Here is a 7929-nt window from a genome sequence, read left to right as displayed (position 1 = left end):
GGAACGCTCCTCCACTGCTTTTTGGGAGTGCAAACTTGTACAGACATTTGAAACTCATTGTGGTGTTTTCTCAGAAAATTGGGAATCAATCTCCCTCAAGACCCAACTATACAACTCTTGGACATATGCCCAAAGGATGTTCCATCCTACTACAAGGACACTTGCTCAATTATGTTTATTGCAGCTTTATTAACAATAACCAGAAACTGGAAGCAGCCTAGATGCCCCTCAACCAAAAAATGGATAAAGAAAACATGGTACATTTACACAATGGAGTACTACTCAGTTGGTTTTTTTTAAAGTGATATCATAAAATTTGCAAATGAATTCAACTAGAAAAACTCATCCTGAGTGAGGTAACCTAGACCCAGAAAGACATATATTTATTCACTTATAAGTGGATATTAGCTGTTAAGAAAATGATAAACAGCCGGGCGGTGGTGGCGCACGCCTTTAATCCCAGCACTCGGGAGGCAGAGGCAGGCGGATCTCTGTGAGTTCGAGACCAGCCTGGTCTACAAGAGCTAGTTCCAGGACAGGCTCCAAAGCCACAGAGAAACCCTGTCTCGAAAAACCAAAAAAAAAAAAAAAAAAAAAAAAAAAAAAAAAAAAAAAAAAGAAAATGATAAACAAGTTACAATCCACAGACCTGGAGAGGTTAGTTTAATGGAAGGCTCTAAGGGGGATGCATGGATCGCCCTGCCAAGGGGAAATAGAACAGCTTTTTTTAAAATATAATAAAGGGTTAGTTATTTAGTGGTAGACTCTCAAATCACAGTCCTCTGCTCAAATGGAGAACAGCAACCAAATCCAGCAGCCAGAAGAGAGAGCAAGCACATGCTTACATCAGCATTTATAGTATAAGAGACCATGCCCAAGTGGGCTGGTAACGTAAAGGCTACTGGCAGAAGGATTTCCTACAGCAGTGGCCTAAATGACATAAGCAAAAAACATCCCATTGCCTTTACAAGGACTGGGCAGAGTCATTCACTTAGGCTGGTTAGTAGAAAATGCTCACATTCTGTTTTCACAAAAAACACTGAGTATCTGTTGGTACTGGATTATGTGAGTGGTCCGGACATCTCTTTGCCAAAAATGCTATACTTTTATAAACAAACTGGTATATACAAAATGTCTATACCTCTTCTTGCTTTTTCTGTAGGCTCAGTGGTATGAAGCAGCATCTACAATTTATGGATCACACACTTGTCTGCATACATTCAGCTCTTCAGTTACCTTGATAAAGCAATTGCTATGGTAATCATAGTGTGTGTGTGTGTGTGTGTGTGTGTGTGTGTGTGTGTGTGTTTGTATGAAAAGAACAGCTTTTGCAGCAGACTGAGGACAGGAACAGGAGGGATCAGCTGTGAAATGAAGGGATGAAGGGGAAGCGTGTAAGGATAGCTCAAATTGGGAGGCCTTTGGGGTGTAGTATGAAAACCTAGTGCAACAGAGACTTCCTGGAATTTATGAGGATGACCCTAGTGAGGACTCCTAATAATGGAGTCTGAACTGGCTGCCTTTTGTAGCCAGGCAAGTCCTCCATTGGTGGGACTGTACTGCATTCAGTTGAGTTGTTGGCCAAGGGGATCCCATGGAGATCCCTCAAACAACTCAGGCTGATTCTAGAACAGAGGGTTATTCTCCAAAAACTGACATGAGGACTCATTCATTGAACATAAAGAATGCAGGTACCCCTACATTCTAGTCTCTTTGATGTGGGAAAGTACTCTGCAGGCTAGTGAAAGAGAAATCTTTGACCTACAGTCTGTCCTGCCTACAAAATGTGCTTGGGCAATGGTGATGCAGAACTTAGAGTGACCAATCAATGACTGGTTTAAATTGAGGCCCACTCCACAAGAGGGATCCCATACCTTACACTGGCTGCATGGCCAGGAACCAGAGACTGGATAGCCAAGAGACCCAGAGTAGAATCAAACACGACTGACCAAAAAAATCAATGAAATTATTCCTAATGATATTCTACTAAACTCATAGATCAGTGTCCTGTCCAGCCATCATCAGAAAGGTGTCCTCCAGCAGCAGATGGGAGTGGGTACAGAGACCCTCAGCCAGAGAAAGAGTCTACATTGAAGGGCTGCATTGAGTCCTTCCCCTCAGAGATCTGGGAACCCTAACAAGAGGGTAGGAGTCAGAGGGGATGGAGGATACCAGGAAAACCTGACCCAATGAATCAACTAAACAGGGCTCACAGGGGCCTACACGGGTCTACACCAGGTTCACTGCATATATGTGATTGCTGTCAGATTGGTGTTTTGTGGAACTCCTAACAGTGAGAGCAGGTATATCTCTGACTCTTTTGCCTGCTCTTGGGACTCTTTTCCTCTGACTGAGTTGCCTTTTCCAACCTTGCTATGAGGACATTTCCATTGTCTTAGTGTATCCTGTTTTGTCCTGTTTTGGCTGTTGTCTCTTGGAGGCCTGCTGTCATCTGAAGGGAAACAGAGAGAGAGTGGATCTGGGGGAGAGAGGTGGTCAGGAGAAGAGTGGAAGGAGGGGAAACTGTGGTGGGTATATATTGTATGAGAGAATAATCTATTTTCAATTTTTTAAAAAAAAAAGTGATGTGTTTTGGGATTGCAATGATGTAGTGGTTCAAATGAGAAATGTTTCCTACAGGCTAGCAATTGTGATCACTTGGTGTTCTCTTGTAGCCATTATTTGCGTGGTTATGGAACATTTAAGACTTGCAGGAGGAGTTTGTCTTTGAGCCACTTCCAGTTTGCTCTCTCTGCCCTCTAGACGTCCTTGAAGATGTATTCTCTCAGCTTCCCGGTTACCACAGCAGAACACTATGCAGCCATGAAGTGAACAAGTTAAAACTGCAGAAAACACAGTGCTGAAATGAGACAGAAAACAGAACTTAGAATGTGGCTCAAAAGAAAGTAAGTTATTTTTTTCCTCTGTACCCAGGGCTGGATTGAACCCATGGTTTGGAGTATGCTTGGTGTAATTATAGACTAAGCTATTCCCCCAGCCCTTGAGAACAATTAAACAGCAGTCCAAACATCTTAGGCATGGATTTACAGAGTAAAACTCTGTAATGTGGGTTTTTCTGTGGTTATTGTTTGCTTTTGCTTTTTGAAACAGTCTGAAAAAATAAATCAGAGCCAGGCAGTGCTGGCACCTGTCTATAATCCCAGCACTCAGAAGACAGACAGGTGGATATCTGAGTTCAAGGCCAGTCTAGACTACAGGGAGAGTTCCAGCATAGCCAGGGCTATATAGAGAGACCCTGACCCCAAGAAAACACACAAAAAAAAAATGTAACCAGTCTCACTGTGTGCCCCAAACTGGTCATGAACTGTCATGCCCATGAGCTGGGACTCTAGCTGAAATTGGATGGGTTTTAGTGCTGAGTGTGATAGTAGTAGAGCTTTGGTTTGGTTTGGTTTGGTTTATGAGATAGTCTTGCTACGTAACACAGGCAGTCCTTAAACATTCTGTGTAGCAAAGGCTGGCCTCAGATTTGAAAACTTCCTACTGTAGCCTGCCAAGTACTAAGAGCATAAGCAGGCACCACACCCTAGAGGCTAAAAGTGCTTTTCAAATGACGTCAAAGCAAGCTGGTACAGCCCCTTTGAATGTCAGTGTGGTGATTTCTCAGAAAATTAGGAAACAACCTTCCTCAAGACCCTGTAATACCACTTTTGGGTATATATCCAAAGGATGCTCAATCACACCCACAAGGACATGTGCTCAACTATGTTCATAGCAGCTTTGTTTGTCATAGCCAGAACCTGGAAACAACCTAAATGCCCCTTGACCGAAGAATAGATAAGGAAAATGTGGTACATTTACACAGCAGAAAAAAAGACTTTTTGGATTTTGCAGGAAAATGAATGGAGCCAGAAAACATTATTTTGAGTGAGGTAACCCAGACCCAGAAAGGCAATTATCACATGTACTCACTCATAGGTGGTTTTTAAACACAAAACAAAGAAAATCAGCCTATAAACCACAATCCCAGAGAACTTAGACAACAATGAGGACACTGGGAGAGACTTATATAGATCTAATCTACGTGGGAAGTAGAAAAAGTCAAGATCTCTTGAGTAAATTGGAAAGGGAGCAGAGAAAAATGTAGAGCTCAATAAAAAATAAATAAATTAATAAAAATAAATGTTGTCAAAGAAGTCAGAAGAGACATCCATCGCAGGCAGGCAGGATGGGGACTGAAGGAAGTGCTATGTTGGTCCTGTCCTCTTTGAGGGCGAATCTGGTGATGGCTGCATAAGTACCTATTATACATCTTCATAAAATTGTTTGTATGCTTCACATGGTCTTGACAAAAGCATGATAGTTCAAGTTTAAGAAAGGGAACATTGCCAGGCAGTAGTGGCACACACCTTTAATCCCAGCACTTTGGAGGCAGAGGCAGGCGGATCTCTGTAAATTCTAGGCTAACCTAGTCTACAAAGCAAGCTCTAGGACAGCTAGGACTGTTACACAGAGAAACCCTTGGAGTGGCATTTCATTTGTATTTTAATAAATAAAGCTTGCCTGAAGATCAGAGAGTAAAACAGCCGCTCTGGTCAGCCTTACAGACCAGGCAGTGGTGACACACACCTTTAATCCCAGGAGCCACACTAGTTGCCATAGAAACTGGGTAGTGCATGCTTTTAATCCTAACCCTAGAGAGGATTATAAAACGGGAGGAGGCAGATCTCAGACTCTCATTCTGAGATTCCTGGAGGCAGGATCGCCCTTTTGGACTGAGGTAGAGGTAAGAACCAGTGGCTGGCTGTTTTGCTTTTCGGACCTTCAGGTTGAACCCCGGTTTCTACCTCTGAATTTTTATTAGTCATGCTTCAAACCCTGTCTTGAAAAAAGTTTTTTTTTTAAGTAAAAAGGAAAAAAGAAGCACTTCCTTTAGCTCCTATCTCGACGCACCTGCATGCCCACAGCCTGCCTCTGCCTCCATTTCCAAGGACAGCATGCACATGCTCCCGGAAAGAGAAGCTCCTCTCCATTGGATCCTCCTCCTGCAGTTCTCTCTCAGCATCTGCATCAGTGGAATCTGCACCCCCACCTCCCTCCAACTACTCCGCATGCTCCCTCTCTGACGGGGGTGTCCAACCTGAGCCCATGCACCCTAGGACACCCACGACTGTGGCCCGGCACGACAGCTGTGAACTTACTTGAGATGTGTATCTTTGTTTCTCCTTACACTCAGTCGTACAGTTCTCAAGGGTGACTTCCATGGAGGACAAAGCTGTGACACAGCATCAAAAGGTTAGACATGCCTGCAAGTGTTGAGCAGCTAGCGGTTTGTCCAGACCTACTACATACAAGCATCCCCTCTCTAGTGAGGAATTCATGCCCTCCTTCATTGTTCTATCAGGGTCCCCAACAGCCTCCACATGACTAAATCCAAGGCTCTCTGTTCATCCTTCTCTGACCCTGGAGGGCAGCTGGCCACCCATTCCTCTCTGCGAGCCTGGTGTGTAGTGCAGTCCCATAATGCCAGCACTAAGTAGACAGAGGCAGGAGGATCACAGTGGAATACAGCCTAGACTACAAAGAGACCCTACCTCAAAACAATGCAAAAACCCTCTGTGGCTGACTTTGGGGACAGCACCTAAACTGACCCCCCGACTGCCCAGGCTTAGTCCCCGCCACACACACTTTCCTGAACACCACTCCTCTGCCAACTTCCATCACAGTTACGATGACATCACAGCCTCCATGACACTCCAGTCCTGACATCCAGTCCAGGCCTCAGCAAACACTGGTCTCCTATGTCTAAACAATACCTGCCCAACACGACCAACAGGGAGGTCAGACAATTATAAACCTGCTTCTCTGCCTTCTCCAGTTCAGGCAACTCCATCCTTTCTGGGTGTCAGACAGCTGAGAGCTGCATAGCTGTACTGCCTGGTGGCCCATGCCCGTATCCTAGCAACACATGTGTTTGGAAGGATGGTGCCTGTGAGTGCCGGCTAGCCTGGTGGTTTGCTTTAGGAGGAGAGGGCCCACTTGTTCATTCCCAGCCGCCTGGCTAGCTTAGCCCCAGAAATAACCACACAGAAACTGTATTAATTAAATCACTGCTTGGCCCATTCGCTCTAGTTTCTTATTGGCTAACTCTTACATCTGAATTTAACCCATTTCTATTAATCTGTGTATCACCACAAGGTCGTGACCTACCAGCAAAGTTCCAGCACGTCTATCTCTGGCGGTGGATCCATGGCGTCTCTGACTCTGCCCTTCTTTCTCCCAGCATTCAGGTCTGTCCTCCTAACTAAGTTCTGCCCTATCAACAGGCCAAGGCGGTTTCTTTATTCGTTAATTGTTATCACAGCACACAGAGGGGACTCCCACATCAGTTTGCAGTGTTGATGTTGTTGTATTTCCTCTTTGACTCTTTAGGCTTTGGTGGGGGCACGGCTCAGCTCCCAAATAAATTACACATGAAGGCTTATTCTTACTTATAAGAGTGCCCGGCCTTAGCTTGGTTTGTTTCTAGCCAGTTTTTCTCATCTTAAATTATCCTGACTACCTTTTGCCTCTGGGCTTTTACCTTTCTCTTCTGTGTATCTGACTTTCACTTTTACTCCGTGGCTGGCTGTGTTACTGGGTGGCTGGCCCCTAGTGTCCTCTTCTCCTTGTTCTATCTTGCTCCCTGAACTTTGTCTCCCAGATTTCTCCTTATATTTAATCCTCTCTGTCTGCCAGCCCCACCTATCCTTTCTCCTGCCTTGCTATTGGCTGTTCAGCTCTTTATTAGATCATCGGGTGTTTGACAGGCCAAGAATCACAGCTTCAGAGTCGAACAAATGCAACATAAAATAATATTCCCCAACATTTTCATTTTTTTCTAAACAAAATGAAAGTTTTAACTTTAACATAGTAATACTGTGTACAATAAGAACAATTATCAAGTAAAAATTACATTCACAATGTACTGAATTCCAATTCATCTGTTTGTTACATTTAAAGAAGAGACCCCATTATCTGTCCTATCTTAGTAAACCCCAAACTTTTGTACCTAAAGTACTTTCTGTCATATCTAAGAAAAACTGCAACTATAACGATCTAGTCTTCAACTCCATCAAAGGCACCAGAAGAATATAATACTATTTAAGTAAACATAAAGTGCATTGCAGAAGACTTCCAAAAACTCTAGAAATGACAGAGACATCTGACTACCTGGACAGTCACCCTACCTCTTTTGTAACGTTAGGACATCCATGAAAAGATGGGGGGAGGGCAGGGTCAGCCCAGTCTTAGGAATCTGTGAAAGGAGATCCAGCCTGATTAGATTTCACACTTAAGTCACTGGGGGAAACTGCTTACAGGGGCATTGCCAAGAGCAGATTTTACTCCAGTGACTGAAAAATGCTGTGGTTTGGTGACAGATGACCCTCTCTGCTGGTGCTGGGCCTGTATAAAATGTCCCTCCCTCCTGCGGGCAGATATTAAAGGCAGCTGCAGCAGGGCGTGGTGGTACACACCCTGGGGAGGCAGAGGCAGAGGCAGAGGCAGAGGCAGGCAGATCCCTGAGTTTGAGGTCAGTCTGGTCTGTACATGAGTTCCAGGCCAGCCATGAGTACATAGGAGGGCCGTCTCTCAGTTGCGATGGTCAAATGTGTCTGCCTCCCGTCTCTGTTTGCAGTGTTCACACTCAGAGGAGACACCCCTGCCTGTCGCTGTCCCCTGCGAAAGCTGCAGGCCTTGCTGAAGCTAGCATTGTGGTTGAGACTCCGGATTCCAGTTTGTACTCTCAGCTCCGCCGCCAGATATGACCTCTTTCAACACACTTCCTCTTCTGTAAAATGGGAATACTACGACAGAGTTATATGCCATCTTCAGCGATTCGTGATCTGACTAGGAAAAGCTGCAAGGCGTCAGCACCCGAGGCTTATTTCATAAACTAGTTTTTAATGATGTTTACTTTTTTAGGTG

General features: G+C 44.6%; 1 long non-coding RNA gene across 1 annotated transcript; it reads right to left on the bottom strand.

The window, feature by feature from the left end:
• Window positions 1-639: 639 nt before the first annotated feature.
• On the bottom strand, window positions 640-6213 carry LOC119827811. The gene is made up of 3 exons (XR_005287719.1): window positions 6172-6213; window positions 5163-5236; window positions 640-2860 (listed from the first exon to the last, which is right to left on the bottom strand). It is a non-coding gene; the product is annotated as an uncharacterized LOC119827811 (long non-coding RNA).
• Between the last annotated feature and the right edge of the window lie 1716 nt (window positions 6214-7929).

This window comes from Arvicola amphibius, chromosome 12 (genome assembly GCF_903992535.2).
Source record: "Arvicola amphibius chromosome 12, mArvAmp1.2, whole genome shotgun sequence".
NCBI lineage: Eukaryota > Metazoa > Chordata > Mammalia > Rodentia > Cricetidae > Arvicola > Arvicola amphibius.
The sequence above is the reverse complement of the archived record's forward strand: the minus strand, read 5'-3'. Positions and strand labels throughout refer to the sequence as shown.